Source organism: Plecotus auritus, assembly GCF_963455305.1.
Source record: "Plecotus auritus genome assembly, chromosome: 4".
In the NCBI taxonomy this organism is placed as follows: Eukaryota; Metazoa; Chordata; class Mammalia; order Chiroptera; family Vespertilionidae; genus Plecotus; species Plecotus auritus.
In genome coordinates, this window is record NC_137775.1 from 92,054,487 (window position 1) to 92,074,686 (window position 20,200).

The following is a 20,200-nucleotide window of genomic DNA, read 5'->3' on the forward strand; positions in this document are numbered from 1 at the left end:
CCCACTTTTGGCCACCACCAGTCGTTTTCTGTATCTGTGAACTTGGGTGTATACCTTTTTCTTGTGGGTTTTTTTTTTGGTTTTAAGTTCCATGTATAAGTGAAATGACCCAATATTTATCTTTCTCTGACTTAGTTCATTTAACTTAATACCCTCAAATTCATTTATGTTGCCACCAATGGCAAGATTTTCTTTTTTGTGGTTAAGTAATGTTTATGTGTGTGTGTGTTTCTCACATTTTCTTCATCCATTCATTTATCAGTGGACATGTAAGTTGTTTCCATATCTTGGATATTTTAAACAATGCAGTGAACATGGGTATGCATATATCTTTTGAGTTAGTGTTTTTGTTTCCTTCAGATATATTCCCAGAGGTGGAATTGCTGGTTTGCGTGGTAGTTCTATTTTTATTTTCTGAGGAACCTCCATACTGTTTTCCATGGTGGCTGTATATTCCCACCAACAATGTATAAGGGTTCCCTTTTCTTTACATCCACTGAGCCAAACCGGTTAGGACTAAAATATTTATTTTATAAATATAATTTTTTTCATGGGAATTAATTATTAATTATCAGGGAAAACCAACAATATCACTTGTAATATAGTGAATAGTGATATTTAGGTTAGAGCTAACTTTAATTTTTACTTATTTATTAAAAAATTTTTTTAAATATATTTTTATTGATTTCAGAGAGAAAGGGAGAGGGAGTGAGAAATAGAAACATCAATGATGAGAGAATCATTGATAGGCTGCCTCCTGCATGCCCCATACTGGGGATAGAGCCTGCAACTTGGGCATGTGCCTTGACCGGGCATTGAACCATGATCTCCTGGTTCATAGGTTGATGCTTAACCACTGAGCCATGCCAGCTGGGCTAAATTTAATTTTTAAAAGAGCTGTGGTTATAGGAAGCATTTTTCTAATATAATATTTTAAATTTCTTATTTAAAATATTTTCATGTTTGTAAGACACAAGTAATTTTGGCACTTTTTTAGATATGATTTTCAAGAGATATCTTATTTATAAAACAGTTATTGCTGTATTTAGTGAATTAATGTTTCCTTTGCAATGTTTTCTCTGAAAACAGCTAGCTGAAATAAATCTTTATGTTTAAATTTTAAAGTTAGAAACTGTTTCTTTAGGACAATGGTCGGCAAACTCATTAGTCAACAGAGTGGCAAACCGCAGCTCGCGAGCTGCAGTTTGCCGACATTGCTTTAGGAGAAGTGTATATTTATAGCTCAATAACTTCTCAAACAAGGAAGGTAAAGTGCCTCAGGATATTGCTAACTGTCTATTACGTTTGACCATGGCACTCACACTAACTCAAAGCAATTACCTTGGGTCTAAGCTATACTGTTTTCTTACTGCATGATCCTGGGCTAGTCACTTAATAACCAATTTGAATATCCATTCTTCATCTGTAAAGTGCTGCTGACATCTACTTCATTGTGAGAATTAACTGAGCAAATATATGTGAAAACACCTCACAGGACATGGTATTTAGTAGGAGTCTAATACATGTTCATAAATGTCCTCTTCCCATTAAAATTGCCAGGCTGTGCTAATAAAATTGTTGTATAGTATTTATAAAGATGCTTGGCAATGATAGAATTAATGTTTTTAAAATGGTCTGAATATATGCTGGCAGACTGAACTCTACCAATCAGTAATATATGTGGGGAGTTAGATTCAAGCACAGTTATGAAATAGCAATTCTGGGGTGTGCTATTTATGAAATAGCAACTCTGGGGTGTGCTCTGGGGTATGGAAAGTCATTTCGTGGCTAATACTGTGGCTCTGCAAACTAAATGGGATTTGGTATTGCTTTTGTTTGCATATATTTATCTTGGATGATTGGGGAGAATGCAAGCATATTATGCTATTGCTTTTAGGTCATTTTATTTTTTGGTGAGAAGGAATTCCAATCTGGCTAAGATCTTATGCCTTTTAATCCTTATTAAGTTGTTAGTTAAGACCAGGATGTTATTAAACTAAAATAAAGACCCAGATACCAAACACATTTTAGGATTCCTGAGCTGTACCTGAATGATCAGGCTCTTTTATCCCAGCATGCCCCCAACCTCCTGGAATTTTCAAATGCCAATGCCTCTTCTCACCAGAATAATGATCTCAAGTCTTTGCTCTCTTTGGTAGCCAGGAAAGAATAGCTAACCCATGAGTAGCTCTTGTCAGTTTATAATGCACTTACACATTTTCTCATTTGATCTTCACAGCATCCTTGAAAAGGAGGAGAGTTGATGTTATATCCATGTATAGGTGAAGACTTAGAGGACTTTAGTGAGTTTCCCAGGTATACAGCTAATAAGTGAATAACCTGGGATGTAAACCCAAGCCTTCTGATTCTAAATCTAAGGCTTTTTTACACTCCCATGTTCTTACGCTCCTTATAAATTAACAGACCCATTTAGTCTCTTATTAGATATGGAAGTCAGTCAACAAGGCAGGTGAATTCCTAAAGCCTTTTGGTCCTAACCATTACATAGTCACTTAGGGAAGAAAGTTTCTAATGTGGGGCTTGATCATCTTTCAGTCTGAGACTCTGGATTTCTTATACATTGTTGTATTGATGCCAAATCGTTTTTGTTTAAGAACTAGAGGCCGGGTGCACGAAAATTTGTGCACTGGAGGGGGCGGGGCGTGGTCCCTCAGCCTGGCCTGCGACCTCTAGCAGACTAGGAGCCCTCGGGGGATGTCCAACTGAAGGTTTAGGCCTGTTCCCTGAGGGGAGTGGGCCTAAGCCGCAGTCTGGCCTCCCTCTGCAGAAGGTGACCCGCGGGCTGTAGAGCGGGCGGCCCCACCCCCCATCACCATCCCCTCTCTCTGTCCGCTGGCACCCATCTTGCCTGGCCTGGCACTGCCCGCTAGCTGGCCCCCCTCCCCCCACCATTGGTCGTTCCAGTTGTTAAGTCGATTTGCATATTAGACTTTTATTATATAGGATGCCAAGACAATGGGAAATGTTTTGTTCTATACAAAATGTATGTGTGAAGAGATGATAAAAATTACAATTTACAGTGGTAAATGCCATGTGAAGTTTTTAATTTAAAAGGCATTATAAATGTTAGAAAGCATATGACCTAAGAAGTAAATTTTGCAGTGAACTTTTATTTATTTATTTATTTATTTATTTTAAAAGATTTTTTAAAAATTGATATTTTAGAGAGAGAGGAAAGGAGAGGGAGAGAGAAACGTCAACGTGAAAGTGAAACAAGGATCGGCAAGTGAAACACCTATCGGCTACCTCCCACACACACCCCATCAGGGATTGAGCCTGCAATTCAGGCATGAGCAACCTGTGGGTGCACAGGGCAATGCCCAACCAATTTAATCACACCAGCCAGGGCTATTTATTTTTTAAACCTTCTTGTTTTAATTAAAAACAAGCACATATTAACAGCAACGTGTGAATGCCAGATGATTAAAACAGAACAAAAACAAAAGTGATTTGCACTGAAGCTAGAAAAGGAAACTTAATGGCTTAAGAGAAATGGTTGAGTGTGTGTGTGTGTGTGTGTGTGTGTGTGTGTGTGTGTACACATGGGGATTTTTTAGGAGAGCCATTCCATTCCAGTCTGGAAAAATAAAAGCACAGAACATTTTTAATGACTGGTTTTGTTTCACCGGAAGTAAATAGAGTAGTTAGGGTATTTAAAAAAAAAATAGCAACAATTGTACAAATTAAAAAGCCTTTTTACTGAGGGGAAAAAGCCTTCCTGTCTACAGTGAAAACACTACCCAATAAAATAATTTTTTAATTCTTTTCGTAGAGTTGATCGACTTTCTAGAGGCCTTATGCTTACTCACAGGTTAAATTTTTGTTCACCAAGTTTTCTTTTTATTATAAGGGGCATCTGTTAAACATAGAATACCTGGGTCCCATTTCAGACTTCCAGGAAAGCTGGCCAGCTAACAGTTGCTGGTGACTCCCACTCTCAGGAGAAGCACACAGTTCAGGAGCTAGTCTGGATTCTTCTGCTTTGTCCACCCCTACCCACCCATCCTAGGATATTTTTTTGAGGAAAAAAACTCAAAGGCCCTCTAATACTAACTAGATGATTTTTCTGAGCATCAAAATTGAATCCCTTCGTGAAATGGATTGGGAGTCAGAAGACACTGAGTTTAGCCTGGCTTCTGCCCAAAACAGTGCTGGGACCTCCAAGTGCCTTAAATTCCCTGGGCCTCAGTTTTCTCTTACAAAAAAAAGTAGGTCATGTCTGTCTTGAGGACCAAAATTTCTCCTATAGTACAAAATTCCTGCCTAGTCATGATAAAATTGAATTTAAAACAGGGGGTCCTCTATTAGTGATTCATACAAATAATAATGTAAAGACAATGGCACATGAAAATGAATGAGAAGCAATCTTGTCCTCAGGAAACTCACAGTTTATGTTGTCATTTCATGTATACTGTCTAACAGCTTCATAAATCCATGCACTACATTTCTGCTTAATGGTGGAAAAACTTTTTAATAAATAATTTAACATAAGAAATCAATTCATTTGACAAGTGAACTTAGATTTATTTTGTCATTTAGATTATTATGAACCACGATCAGAGAGTATAAATGCAATACTTGTGGTTTACAGAAAATCATAAATCTGTCTGCTTTGCACTTTTGTGAGGCCACGGCCTGCGTGGCCTGGGTTCAAAGGCCTGGAGAAAGGGCTGACGCGCAAATTAATATACAAGACAAGAAATATAAACTTGGAAATTATTGGGGAAGCCAGCTGTGAACTTAGTTCAAGGGACTAAGCTCCATTGAATCTCCGCACCCATCTTCTTTTTATTTACTAGAATACACAGTTGCCTTTTAGGAATGCAAACAGGCATATCAAAGGTAATATTTAGCCAACAGTAAAAGGATTATCAGGTTAGGGGGGGTTGCCTTCGGCCATTGAGTCAGCAGCAGGTAATAACAATGCAGACATTCAGCCTTCTGAATATCAAAGCCCTATTCAGCCTTCTGACCGGACTTCTCGCATTTGTATTAATTACTGTTGGTCTTGGCTTCCAGCACACTTTCTATGCAGAGATCCTTAACTTGAACTTAAATCATTATTCAGAGCTGTTGATGGGTAAAATCTATGGCAAACTAATAACTTAGAAACTTAGAACAGTAAAGTCAGAAGATCTTGAGCCCTTTGTTTATACTGTCCATGCAATACACTGAAATGTAAAATGTTATGTTTCTTTTGCATTATTACTTAGGGTGATATGTACAAAATTTAGAATTTTAAATTTGAGTGGGACTTCAGAGCTAGACTAGGTATCATGCAACACCACAGGCTTTAGGGGTAGCTTCCTAGACTATCAGTACACCTGCCTTGTCTACACTCAGGGTTGTCTTGAGATACCTGGAAGATGTATGTGGAAGAACTTTGAAAACTATAAAGTGCCATCGTAGTATGTTGCATGTATGCAGGCATGCATGAATCTTCTGATTAACTGTATCCTTGATACTCTTTGTCATAAGATGTTTGCTACATGAGATTAAAGATTGGAATAGGCCAAAAATGTCAAGAAGACACTTAAATCTGGCAGGACCTTGCTGATAGTAAAATTATGGAGTGAATGGGTGGTAGAAATAAGCCTGGAGTGTTAGTGCCTTAGATTGTGAGTGGAAATAATAGGTGGACTTGAATTTTCCTTTGTTTAATACCCAGCCTCTTTCTTCTTTCATCAATATGTGTTGAGCACCTAGTAAGCACTAGGCACATTTTCAGATATCATTGATGGTTACAAGTAAGACAAGATGCTTTTGCTGTGTTCCAGGAGCTTACAGGGAAGGTACTTACAGGTAAGATACAGCATAGATTAATAAATGTTTGTATTTTGGGATAAACTTGAATTTAAAAGAGGGAGTCCTCTATTAGTGATTCATACAAATAAAAGAGGGGGTCCTCTATTAGTGATTCAGTGCCACATTACTGACCTTGCTGGAAAAGGTATAATCTTGGTAAGTTTCTTTTCTGATTTAAATTTATTAATAATCTCTTTGTCAACTTTTAAAAATATAAAATGTATATAATATAGTAAATGTTTTTAAGAAAGATAACATATAAGCTATATTAAAATGTATAAACAATATATATATATATATATATATATTTAAGGTATCTTAACTAAAATATGGATCTATATTATTTGATAAGCCATCTGAACATGCCCTATCTGAGTACATTAATATTAGAGAGCTCCTTTTTTAAATAGATATTTAAAGAGAGAGGAAGGGAGGGGAGAGAGAGAAACATCAATGGGAAAGTGAAACATCTATCACTCCCACATGCCTCCTACCAGGTATTGAGCCTGCAACCCTGGCACATGCCCTGACAGCAAATCAAACCAGCAACCTCTCAGTGCATGGGATGGGATGACGTGCAACCAACTAAGCCACACCGGCCAGGCCATATTAGAGAGCTCTTAAAGAAAGGGCCTTGATGCTGTCACCTTGATTGTTAGTCCTTGGTGCTAGTATTTATTTATTTTTAAATATATTTTTATTGATTTCAGAGAGGAAGTGGGAGGGAGGGAGGCAGAGGGAGAGAGAGAGACATCAATGATGAGAATCATTGATCAGCTGCCTTCTGCACACCCCACATTGGGGTTAGACCAGCCGTGGGCAAACTACGGCCCGCGGGCCGGATCCGGCTGTTCTATCCGGTTCTCTTGCTCTCCCCTCCGCTCCTTTACTTTGAATTTATATTAGTTCACACAAACACTCCATCCATGCTTTTGTTCCGGCCCTCCGGTCCAGTTTAAGAACCCATTGTGGCCCTCGAGTCAAAAAGTTTGCCCACCCCTGGGTTAGACCCTGCAACCCAGGCATGTGCCCTGACCAGGAATCGAACTATGACCTTCTGGTTCATAGGTCTACACTCAACCACTGAGCCACACCAGCTGAGCAATGCTAGTATTTCTTAAGAGCAACAACCTGGTTTTGAGTCCTAGCTCTGCCATTTGTTAACTGTGGGACTTATTTGTTCCTCAGTTTCAATGTTTGTGAAATGGGGCTAAAGATAATGCCTACCTTGCCCTGGCTGGTATTACTAAGTGGTTAGCACATTAGCCCCGAGTACCGAAGGGTCACGGGTTCAAGTCCTGGTCAAGGGCCTGTACCTGGGTTTAGGTTCTATCCTGGGGCTGGGCCGTGTGTGGGAGGCAACCAATAGATGTGTCTCTCCCACATTGATGTTTTTCTCTCCACCTCCTCCTTCTCTCCCTCCCTTCCACTTGCTCTAAAAATCAATGGGAAAAATATCCTTGGGTGAGGATGAACAGAAAATAACACAAGCGCGCCCGTGCGCGCGCGCGCACACACACACACACACACACACACACACACACACACAATGCCTGCTCATAGTTGTGAGGATTGAATGAGTTAACATGTGTAAAAGTGCTTAAATGAGTGTCTGGAATACAGGAAAGGCTATATAAATGTCATCAACATCATCATCATTATTAGGCTGAAAAAGAGTAAGTTGAGTAAGGTTTTCAATAATAGATTTTCTCCTCACGCCCTGAAAAATTGTTCTAAACTAAAGGTAGAAAGATAAGGATCATAAACTATGTGCCAGGTGGTATAGTAGCATTTTACCAACTGCCTTACCAGTATTTAATCCTTACACCAGTGCTATGAAGTAGATGAGAAAGCAGGCTCAGAGAGTTAAGTAACTTGTATAGGGTCTATGCTAGAAAGGAAAACCATGATGATAACTGGTCTTTGTTCTCTATGTCTTGCCCTGCATGACACCACAAAGCCTGAGAGTACAGCAAGTTTCCTTAATAGATCAGCTTGAATAAGCTTGCTGGGGACCTTATACTATATAATAAAGAGATAATATGCAAATTGACCATCATGCCCTCACAAGATGGCTGCCTACAACCAGGCCGGTAGGGGGGTTAGTGAGGGACAACCAAACGACTGAACAGTAGGCTGCGTGGGGCGACGAGGCTGGCTGGGGGGGGAAGTTGGGGGCAACCAGGCCAGCAGGGGGGGGCAATTGGGGGTGATCAGGCCAGCAGGTGGGGGCAACCTGGCCAGCAGGGGGGGCAGTAAGAGGTGACCAGGCCCCAGTGAGGGGAGGCAGTTAGGAGCGACCAGGCCAGCAGGGAGGGGGCAGTTGGGGGCGACCCAGACAGCAGGGTGGGCAGTTAGGGGTGATCAGGTCGGCATTCAGAGGCAGTGAGGGGCGATTAGGCTGACGGTGGGGGAGGGCAGTTAGGGGCAGCCAGGCAGGTGCGCAGTTAGGAGCCAGCAGTCTAGGATTGTGAGAGGGATGTCCAACTGCCGGTTTAGGCCCGATCACTGAGGGCAGTTGGACATCCCCTGAGGGGTCCCAGATTGGAGAGGGTGCAGGCCAGGCTGAGGGACACCCCTGCAATGTACGAATTTCGTGCACCAGACCTCTAGTTTCTAATAATGACTTAAAGGGATGTCATCCACATTTTGTTTGTTCCTACTGTAGTGATTTATTTTATATACGTATTCTATAATTTCCCTTCCCCCATTCAAAAGTATATTGTAGTAGTTTAAGTGGCATAAGCTGGACCTAGATGGAAAATGTTGGAATGTGTGGAGTCTTATTAATAGTAAGCTGATTTATTATAATTTCCCAGTTTTCAAGATCACCATCATAATTATTGAAGTCATTATCCTTCAAATTAATAGCTGTTTCATTGGGCTTTTAAACCTAAACTCCAATAAGAGTAACCAACAGATGCAAAACATTGGGGGGGGAAGGGCATGTATGGGATTGGGGTAGGGGGGGCAATGGTAAGATATGTACACATATAATACCTTAATAAAAATTTGAAAAAAAAAAACAAACAAAAACCTAAACTCCATTTAGTTAAATATTCTAGGTCCCAAGTTCAGTTCTAGTCAAGGGCATGCATCTGGGTTGCAGGCTCAATCCCCTGGGAGGTAACCAGTCGATGTGTCTCTCATATCCATGTTTCTCTATCCCCTTCCCTTCTGCTCTCTAAAAAAATAAATAAATCAGTGGAAAAAATATTCTCAGGTGGAGGATTGGAAAAAAAAAGTTTTTGGTGCATTTCCTGGGTTTTATCTTCTCACAGTCACTTCTGCCTCCTAGCCCCCTATTTTCTTGCCTTGCACCTCTGACGGGCACTGTGTACACTCAGGCGTGAAAGCTGGCTCTTCCTCTGATTCACACAGGACATTTGTGGGTTTGGTACACCTAACTGAAGAAGGGAGACAAAATAGAGGTGGGGTGAGCTTTACATTGTATTAATGCAACTTCCCTGGTAAAGCATCCCCATTCTCAAAATGTTTTTAGGCCTCTCTTGACACAAGAACTTCGCCCCCACCTAATCCCAGCTTTGTTCCATTATACTGACTCTTCTCTTCCTGTCCCTCTCCTCATCGTTCTCTCTTCCTTTCAGAGATAAAATATTTCCCTTGTCTAATGCAAGTTTCCTTCTTTTGACAGCTATTCTGCAGGGCATGAGAGGTGGGGTGACCCATATTGAGGAAACATATTTTCACAAAGAAAGTTCCTTCTAAGAGGAATTCTTGTGTTAGTTATAGGATGACAAAATAGAAGATTTTTCATTGTGTTACATGGTGGCTGACTGTGTACTAATCGAAGCTTATTGAGTCCACTTCCTGAATAAAGAGTCAGAAACCTGAAAAATTATTATACATGTAATTTGTCCAAATCCTATACTCTAGATATTTCACTAATCTAATGTCCTTATATATAAAATGTATGTTGCTTCCCCAAGATGCACGAACCCATCTAACACAAAGGGGTCACTTCATGGCATCTTTCATCCTATATATAAAAGGCTAATATGCAAATTTTCCCTTCAACCAGGGGGCGGGGCCGGCTGGCCAACCTCCCACGTCCCTCCCCTCCCCACCAGCCTGGCCCAATCAGCCCCAATCAGGGCAGGTCACGAGACCCCACCCATGCACAAATTCGTGCACTGGGCCTCTAGTTATTATATAGTTTGCTTATGCAAAAATAATTTTAGCTTCTCATACTCAAGTATTTTTGTTACTATGAATTGGTTTTTTGTTTTTCTGACAAGTTTTGGGATATATGCAAAGACCATCTATAATCTTTTTTTTTGCAAATTATTATTTTCTTATTGTTTAAAGTATTCATATGTCTCCTTTTTCCCTGATTGACCCCCCCACCCCCGCCACTCCCAACCTCCGAGGGCAATTCCCCACTGCCCCAGTGTCTTTGTCCATTGGTTATGCTAATATGCATGCATAGTCCTTTGATGATATTTATCTTTCTCTGACTGGCTTATTTTGCTTACCACAATGCTCTCCATTTCCATCCATGCTGTTGCAAATGGTAAAAGTTCCTTCTTTTTTTATAGCAGCGTAGTATTCTATTGTGTAGATGTACCACTGTTTTTTAATCCACTCATCTGCTGATGGGCACTTAGGCTGTTTCCAAATCTTAGTTATGGTGAATTGTGCTGCTCTGGACATAGGGGTGCATATATCCTTTCTGACTTGTGTTTCTAGTTTCTTGGAATATATTCCTACAAGTGGGATTATTGGGTCAAATGGCATTACATTTTTAACTTTTTGAGGAAACTCCATACTGTTTTCCACAGTGGTTGCACCAGTCTGCATTCCTACCAGGAGTGCACAAGGGTTCCTTTTTCTCCACATCCTCACTAGCACTTGTTGTTTGTTGATTTGTTGATGATAGCCATTCTGACAGGTGTGAGCTGGTACCTCATTGTTGTTTTGATTTGCATCTATTGGATGATTAGAGACTTTGAGCATGTTTTCTTATGTCTCTCGGCCTTCTGTATGTCCTCTTTTGAAAAGTGTCTATTTAGGTCCTTTGCCCATTTTTTGGTGGGGTTGTTTATCTTCCTTTTCTTAAGTTGTATGAGTTCTCTGTAAATTTTGGAGATTAAACCCTTATCTGAAATAGCATTGGCACATATGTTCTCCTATGCAGTGGGCTTTCTTGTTTTGCTGATGGATTCTTTTGCTGTGGAGAAGCTTTTTATTTTGATGTAGTCCCATTTGTTTATTTTCTCCTTAGTTTCCATTGCCCTAGGAACTGTATCGGTAAAGATATTGCTACAACATGTGTCTGATATTTTACTGTCTATGGAGTCTTCTAAGATTTTTATGGTTTCCCATCTTACATTTAAGTCATTTAACCATTTTGAGTTTGTTTTTGTGTATGGTGTAAGTTGGTGGTCTAGTTTCCTTTTTTTCCCATGTATCTGACCAAATTTCCCAGCACCATTTATTGAAGAGACTCCATTGTATGCTCTTGCCTCCTTTGTCAAATATTAATTGAGCATAATGGCTTGGGTCTATTTCTGGGTTCTCTGTTCTGTTCCATTGGTCTATATGTCTGTTCTTGTGCCAGTACCAGGCAGGTTTGAGAACCATGGCTTTGTAATACAGCTTGATATCTGGTATTGTGATCCCTCCAACTTTGGTCGTCTTTCTCAGGATTGCTGTGGCTATTCGGGGTCTTTTTTTATTCCAGATGAATTTTTGGAGAGTTTGTTCTAGGTATGTGAAATATGCCATTTGGTATTTTAATGGGGATTGCAATGAATCTATAACTTGCTTTGGGTAGTATGGACATTTTAATGAGGTTGATTCTACCAATCCATGAACATGGTATATTCTTCCCATTTTTTTAACATCTTCCTCTATCTCTTTTTTTTCAATGTCCTGGAGTTTTCTGAGTATAGGTCTTTTACCTCCTTAGTTAAGTTTAATCATAGGTATCTTAATTTTTTTGGTGCAATGGTAAACAGGATTGTTTTTTTAGTTTCTCTTTCTGTGAGTTCATTATTGTTATATAAAAAAGCCATAGATTTCTGGGTGTTCATTCTGTATTCTGCTGCATTGCCGAATTTATTTATTAAGCCTAGTAGTTTTTGATGGAGTCTTTGGGATTTTCTCTGTGCAGTATCATGTCATCTGCGAATAATGACAATTTTACTTCTTTTCCAATTTGGATGCCTTTTATTTCTTCTTGTCTGATCCCTATGCCTAGCACGTCCAGTATATATCGAATAGGAGTGGTGAAAGTGGGCATCCTGTCTTGTCCTGTTCTTAGGGGAAATGAATTTAGTTTTTGCCCATTGAGTATGATGTTGGCTGTAGGTTTGTCATATAAGGCTTTTATTATGTTGAAGTATGATCCCTCTTTTCCTACTTTGCTTAGAGTTTTTATCAAGAAGAGTATTGGATTTTGTCAAATGCTTTTTCTGCATCGATTGATATGATTATGTGATTTTTGTCTCTCCATTTGTTTATGTGATGTATCACATTTATTGATTTGCAGATATTGTACCATCCTTGCATCCTCGGAATAAATCCCACTTGGTCATGGTGTATGATCTTTCTAATGTAATGCTGGATCCGATTTGCCAGAATTTTGTTGAGGATTTTAGCATCTATGTTCATCAAGGACATTGGCCTGTAGTTCTCTTTCTTTGTGATATCTTTATCTGGTTTTGGAATTAAGGTGATGCTGGCTTCATAGTAAGAGCATGGAAGTGTGCCTTCCTCTTGGATTTTTTTGGAATAGTCTGAGGAGGATAGGTTTTAGTTCTTCTTTGAATGCTTGGTAGAACTCCCCTGTAAAGCTGTCTGGACCAGAGCTTTTGGTTTGCTGGAAGATTTTTGATTACTGCTTTAATTTCTTCAGTAGTTATAGCCTATTCAGGTGTTTTTTTTTTAATTCTTCCTGATTGAGTTTTGTGAGCGTGTATTTTTTAATAATATGTCCATTTCACCTAGGTTGTCCAGTTTGTTGGAATCTAGAGTTGTTCATAGTATTTTTTCATAATCCTTTGTATTTCTGTGGGGTCGGTTGTTACTTCACCTCTCTCATTTCTGATTTTATTTATTTGGGTCCTCTCTCTATGCTTCTTGGTGAGCCTGGCTAGAGGTTCATCAATCTTGTTTATCCGTTCAAAGAACCAGCTCTTGGTTTTATTGATAATTTATTTATTTAGTCTCTATGTCATTTATTTCTGCTCTGATCTTTATTATTTCCTTCCTTTTGCTAACTTTGGGCTTTTCTTGTTGCTCTCTTTCTAATTCTTTGAGTTGTAGGGTTAGATAATTTATTACCATTTTTTCTTGTTTTTTGAGCTAGGCCTGTAGAGCTATTATGAACTTCCCTCTCAAGACTGCTTTCACTGTGTCCCATAGATTTTGGATTGTTGTGTTTTTATTGTTATTTGTTACCAGGATGCTTTTTATTTCTTCTTCGATCTCTTTGGTTACCCAATCATTGTTTAATACTGCAGTCGCCAACCTTTCGGACCTCACGTGCCACAAGTAGTCCGCGGACCAGTGGTTGGCAACTACTGCTCCAAAGGTTTCCTTAAACCAACAGTCACCAACCTTTTGGTCCTCACAGACCACCAGTGGTCCGCAGCCACTAGTTTAATAGCATGCTATTTAGCCTCCAAGTATTTGATTTTTTTTCATTGTTTTTATTGTAGTTGATTTCTAATTTTATGCCATTGTGGTCTGAGAAGATGCTTGATATGATTTCTATCTTCTTGAATTTGAAGAGACCTTTCCTATGTTCTAGTATGTGATCTATCTTTGAAAATGACCTGTGAGCACTTGAGAAGAATGTATATTCTGTAGCTTTGGGGTGAAATGTTCTGAAGATGTCAATTAAGTCCATCTGATCTATTACGTCATTTAGGATTGATGTTTCTTTGCTGATTTTTTGTTTAGAGGATTTATCCAGTGTCAGTAGGGTGTTAAAGTCCCTTACTAAGACTGTGTTGCTATAGATCTCTCCCTTGATATCTTCCAGAAGTTTTTTTATGTATTTGGGTGCTCCTGTATTGGGTGCTTATATGTTTACCAGAGTTATATCCTCTTGTTAAATTGCTCCCTTTAGTATTATGAAGTGGCCTTCCTTATCTCTTGTTATGGCTTCACTTTGAGGTCTAATTTATCAGATATAAGTATTGCTAACCCAGCTTTTTTTTTTTTTTTTTTTTCATTTCCATTTGCCTGAAAATTTTTTTTTATCCCTTCACTATCAGTCTGTGTGAGTCCTTTGTTCTGAGGTGGGTCTCTTGTAGACAGCAGATATATGGGTTATGTTTTCTTATCCATTCATCTACCCTATGTCTTTTGATTGGAGCAGTTAATATATTTACATTTAAGGTTATTATTGATAGGTACTTGTTTGTTGCCATTTTTATTCTTTAGGCCTGTGTTCCTTCTTCCCTTTTTATTTCTTCTTTTTACAGCAGTCCCTTTAGCATTTCTTGCATTGCTGGTTTGGTGGTAATAAACTCCCTTAGCCCTTTTTTGTCTGTGAAGCTCCTGATTTCACCTTTAATTTTGAATGATAGCCTTGCTTGGTATAGTATTCTTGGATTCAGTCCCTTGCTTTGCATCATTTTGTATACACCATTCCATTCCCTTCTGGCCTGATGTATTTCTGTTGAGAAATCAGTTGATAGTCTAATGGGAGATCCCTGTAGGTAACTTTCTGTCTCTCTCTGGCAGCCTTTAAGATTCTTACTTTGTTGCTGGTGTTTGCCAATTTAATTATGATGTGTCTTGGTGTCAGTCTTTTTGGATTCATCTTGATTGGGACTCTGTGAGCTTCTTGGACTTGTGTGTGGTTTTTCTTCCCAATATCAGGGAATTTTCCTGTCATTATTTCTTCAAATAGGTTTTCTATTCCTTGCTCAGTTTCCTCTCCTTCTGGCAGATGTTGTTTCATTTCGTGTTGTCCCAAAGCTTCCTTAGACTCTACTCCTGTTTTTTAATTTTTTTTTCCAGTTTCTGCTCTGTTTGGGTGTTTTTTTCCTACCTTGTCTTCTAGCTCACTGATGCAGTTCTCAGCTTCTTCTCGCCCAGTGGTCAGCAAACTCATAAGTTAACAGAGCCGCAGTTTGCCGACCACTGTTCTAGCCTACTGTTGATGCTTTCTATTGTGTTCTTTATTGCAGCTGTGTCATTCTTCATTTCTCTTGGTTCTTCTTCATTTTCTTTTGATTCTTACACATGTTGTTGAATTTGTCTTCCATCCTTTTCAGCTTCCTTATGACCATTGCTCTGAATTCTTTCTTTGATAAATTGCTTGCCCCCATTTCGTTAACTTCCTTTGCTGGTGATTCCTCCTTTTCTTTTGTATGAGAGCTGTTTCTTTGTCTTCCCATTTTCACTCCACTCAGGGTGTCTGGTTATGTGGCTCACTCTCTACCACATTGACTAAAAGGCACAAAATACAACCTGACAAGACACGACACAGAGGGAACAAAACACAAGTGTATTCACGACGCTGATAACTCCAAATAAAGGTGACCACCAGAGAAAAAAGACTTAGGGGAGAGAACAGAGCACAAAAATGATATTGAGAAAAGGAAAAAAGGTAAGAGAAAAGAAAAAAGAAGGGGAAGAAAATATACGTATATGGGGGGGAACAGTTAACAAAACCAACAACTGAACCAAAAATTGCAAACAACAAACACCCGGAAAAAAAGGAGGGGAGCTGAATCTGAAGAGGCAGAGCTTATTTCCAGAGGTAAGGTAAAGGAATTAAATGAATGGGGAAATGGCCATGATTCAGTATAGAGGAGGTAGAAAGAGAATGTGTGTGTAAGAAGAAAAGTAAAAAAAATACTCAATAAAAAAATAATTTCCCTTTTCTTTAATCTTTCTATCTATGTATTCATTTATTTTTAGAAAAGGAGAATAGGGTAGGGCACAGATAGGCCTGAGTGTTTGGTGAGTGAAACTAAGCTATTAGTAGAAGAGAACAAGCGAGGAGAGGAAAACAAAAGCATAAAATAAAAAACAAAAACAAAAAATCAAACTAACAAACAACAACAAGAAGAAAAAAAATTGGCTAGCGAAGAAAGAGAAAAGAGAAGGGTGCATGGACTTGGAGCAGGGGAAAGGAAATTAGATATATGAGTAAGCCAACAGAGACTACTAAAATAGTAATGCATCAATAGAGCAGATAAAGAAGATCAATTTTTATCAGGGAGTAAAAAGAAAGAAGAAACAAAAACTAAAGCAGGAACAGGAGAAGAGAAACAGGATGGAAAAGGGGGAAGTGAGGAAGAAAGTGTTGGCATAAAGGAAAAAATGAGATAGAGTAAAATAATGTTAAAAATAATAATAAAATAAAAATAGAATATAGAACACTAATAAAAAAAATAAAAATCTATAATAATAAAAGTGTAATATCCTAATTAGACCAAATGTCCTTCCCGATGAAGCTGGGGCTGCAAGGGCTGAGGCAGCCGGCGGCGGCTGTGAGGGCCAATCCCCTTTCATGAATTTCATGCATCAGGTCTCTAGTAACCTATATAAAAGCCTAAGCGACCAGCCGACTGGCCAGTAGCTATGATGCTCATTGACCACCAGGGGGCAGATGCTCAACGCAGGAGCTGCGGAGCAACAGCAACTTTGCAGAGTACCCTCTCGCACTCTGGGACCCCTTGGGGGATGTCAGACTGCCATCCTCGGCCCGATACCTGCAGGCCAGGCTGAGGGATCCCACCGGTGCATGAGTCCATGCACCTGGCCTCTAGTAATAATAATAATCCTATCTAATAAAGAGGGAATATGCAAATTGACCATCACACTGTCACAAAGATGGTGGTGTCCACAGTGGAGGCGGAATTTCCGTAACACAAGATGGCTGCGCCCACAGCAGAGGCAGGGTTTCTATAACACAAGATGGCTGCACCCACAGTGGAGGCCGAGTTCCCGTAACGAGCCTTAAGGAGCAATCAGCAAGGACCTGAGGCTGCGTGGCACTGGGCCAGGGCAGGGGACTGAGCCTGCGCCCCTCGCCTGGTGGGGCTTTACAGGGGATCTCAGGCTGCGCCCGCCACCCCAGCATCAGGCTGGGGGACCTCAGGCCACGCTCCCCCACCTGGTAGGGCTTGACAGGGGACCTCAGGCACACCCCCTGCCCGGCAGGGCTTGACGGGCGACCTTAAGGTGCGCCCCCTGCCTGGTGTTGAGCTGGGGGACCTGAGGCTGCGCCCCCTGCCGGCAGGGCTTGACCACGGGGGACCTCAGACTGTGCCCCCCACCTGATAGGGCTTGATGAGGGACCTGAGGCTGTGCCCCCCGCCCAGCAGGGCTTGACGGGGGACCTCAGGCCACATCCCCTGCCCTGTGGGGCTTGACAGGGGACCTCAAGCTGCACCCCCCACCCCGGTGCTGGGCCAGGGGACCTCATGCTGCACCCCCCACCCGGTGGGGCTTGATGGCTGATCTCAGGCTGTGCCCCCCACCCGGCAGGGCTTGACGGGGGACATTAGGTTGCGACCCCCACTCTGCAGGACTTGACGGGCCAGGGGACCTGAAGCTGCGACCCCCACCTGGCGGTACTTGATGGGGGACCTGAGGCTGTGCCCCCCACCCTCTGGGGCTTGATGGGGGCCCTGAGGCTGCACCCCCCACCCAGCAGGGCTTGACAGGGGACCTGAGGCTGTGCCCCCTGCCGGTGCCGGGCCAGGGGACCTGAGGCTGCACCCCCTGCCCAGCAGGGCTTGACGGGGGTGGGGCCGGTTGGGTCTGGATCTCGCCCATTGGGGGTGGGGCTGGCTGGGTCTGGGTCTTGCTTGATTTTGAGGTGCCACGGGTGGGTGGGGACTTGACTCTGGGTCCCATGGCATGCCCCAGACTCTTGACAGGAGAAAGATTTTACTAATTTTCTTTCATCTCTAATGCTTCTATTAATAGAGAAAGGACAAATAGCAATATTAAAATATTTCCTCTAATTAATCCCCTTTTAATGTGCACAAATTTCATGCACCAGGCCACTAGTAATAATAATAATAAATAAAAATAATTTAAAAATATATAAAATGAAGAAAAAAATTTTAGTTTTTTAAGTAAAAGATTTTTTAAAAAAAGCAAAGTGAAGTTCGTTCACTTCAGCCGAGTATTTAATGTTCTGTGTGGGCTGATCTAAGACGCCTCTCCACTGTTCTGTCTGCCATGTCTCAGCTTCCTGCTAGTCAGTGCCATGTTAAAGCTCCCAGCGATCCACCTCTCCTCTGTGTCAGATGCCACAGCCTTGATTTCAGGCCGGCGGGATCAATTTGCCAGCTTTGTTTTTCTGCCTGCTTTCAGTCGTATTTACACAAGCATCTATTTCTGACACGGCCTCTAGGTGGCGGTATTTCTGTATTAGTTTCAGGGACCAAATGGCCCCTCAACCCAGTCCCTGAGGGCTCCCTTAGGGTATTTTGAATCTTTATTTCCCTGCTGGGCTTAAGGCTGGTGCAGCTGCACTGCTAGGAGGGGCCTGGTCTCCAGGAGAAAAACGTCCAGGGTTGGAGGGAATGGACTGTCCCAGAGCTGGCTTCCTGGTTGCCTCTCCCTGTTTTGTTCCCCAGCTTCCACAAAACCACCTTCCCCTGCACCACAGCCATTGTGAGTGTTTGTGATTGAAAGATCCTGGGTTTAGCAGGTAAAAGCAAGGAAATTATAAAGACAGAGCAACTGCACCGCCGCATGTCTCTCTCTCCCCCCAGCACTGCACAGCCAGTGCAGAACTTCAGGCTGCTTTTCTGGGCACAGCCTCTCATGGCTGTGGGTTTAGATTTAGAGTCCTCCACTGCCAGCAGCCCTGTGGACACCCTTCCATAGTTGAGCGCTACATGTGTCCCCAATGTATGGGGACTTGGTGTAGCGCAGTCTCCCTCTGAAACTCTATTCCCAGATGCACACATTTCTCCCTCCAGCCCAGATCCCCGATCCCACCAGTCTCCCAGCTACTTCTGACCTTTTTGTCCACAGATTGTTTCTCTAGCTGTGCTTAATGCACCAATTCCAAGTGGGTATTACTCGATTCAGCTCTTTCTTCTATCTGTTCTGTGAGAAGGCACCATTTTGTCTCCCCCTGGACAAACTTTTGAGGAGCCCATGGCCAGGGAGGCTGGAGTTTAGGTGTTCATGGGTTCACAGCCAAGGCAGCTGGTCCCTGGCCAATGTGGCTGTAGCATCCTGGGTGGTTTTGGAGGTCTCCCCAGGTGGAGGTGAGGCTGGACTCTTGGTCACAGCTGCTGTCCCCTTCAAGATGGCGCGTTCTCTGCGGCAGAGCCAACTGCCCCAGGAGAGATTTTAGCGGTAGTAGAGGCTGCCTTGCTAGGGGAACCTAGGCCACTAGTCCCCAACAGTCCTGCAGAATATAACTGTCCCTCACTCACACACACACACACAGACACACACACACACACACACACACACACGCCCCACATGTCCATGCACTCCCCTTTTGCTCTCTCACTCTATTTCTCACTGCTGTCCTGTCTGCCGCCATCTTGAATCTCTGACCATGTATAATCTTTAAAATCTAAAGTAAATGCAGAAGTGTTCTTTTTCAAGACATAAACCTTTCATACTTTCATTTATGGATCAGTTTATTCATAAGTAACTGAATCTTTGATCTTAGCTGAAAAAAGACTACAGCTTTTTTTTACTCTTTTGCTTTAATGTTGAGTACTTAAAGAAGTTCATTAAGCTGCATTGTAATATACTGATCCTTTTTTAAAAATTTATAAATAAAATTCATGAAATTGCTTTTCTCTTGCCATATATTAGCCCAACCTTACCGATTGTTTTCCTCTGTAGGTAATAGAGAAGAAGAAACCTAATCAATGACTGGGGAGTAATATGGAAGAAGATGGAAAAGAACTTGTTTGATGGGTAAGAAGTAAAATAATAATAAGTTATTAATAGCATATGTATGGCCAATATGTAATAGGTTGCCAAGGTTGGCATACTTTTAGTGTGAGTAATCAGTTTCTATCTTTGTCTTATCTTCATTCTGAACTTTCACCACTTTCTTCCTTCTCACTGTTGAGAAATATTCAGTACTATGAATTAACTTAAGCTAAGAAAGGCACAACCATATTTGAAGATAAAGATGGGATCTGGGCACCAGCGACCATACAAAAACAAGTCTAGGGTAGGTCTTGAAGCTTACTGGTGGTTGTATAGAGAATATGTCTGTCATGACCTGTCACCTTTTCTTGCTCTCCAAATACTGCCAGCTGCTGTGATGTCAGACTCACCATGGGGATCCCATTCATTAAGCAAGTGCAGATTTTATGTCAGGTGGCAATCAAATAGAATTTCATAGAAAGCCCAGTAAAAGATGTGACTAAATTGATGAGATTATAACATT

The 20,200-nt window shown here is 41.2% G+C and overlaps 1 protein-coding gene across 2 annotated transcripts in view; it reads left to right on the plus strand.

Annotated features, from left to right (window-relative positions):
* The window catches only part of USP49 (ubiquitin specific peptidase 49), a 112,646-nt gene that overhangs the window by 26,982 nt on the left and 65,464 nt on the right, over positions 1 to 20,200 (plus strand). For both annotated transcript variants that reach the window (XM_080666929.1, XM_080666928.1), the window contains exon 3: positions 19,645 to 19,719. The gene's annotated coding sequence lies outside the window, so the exon portion shown is untranslated. The remainder of the gene's footprint in view (positions 1 to 19,644; positions 19,720 to 20,200) is intronic.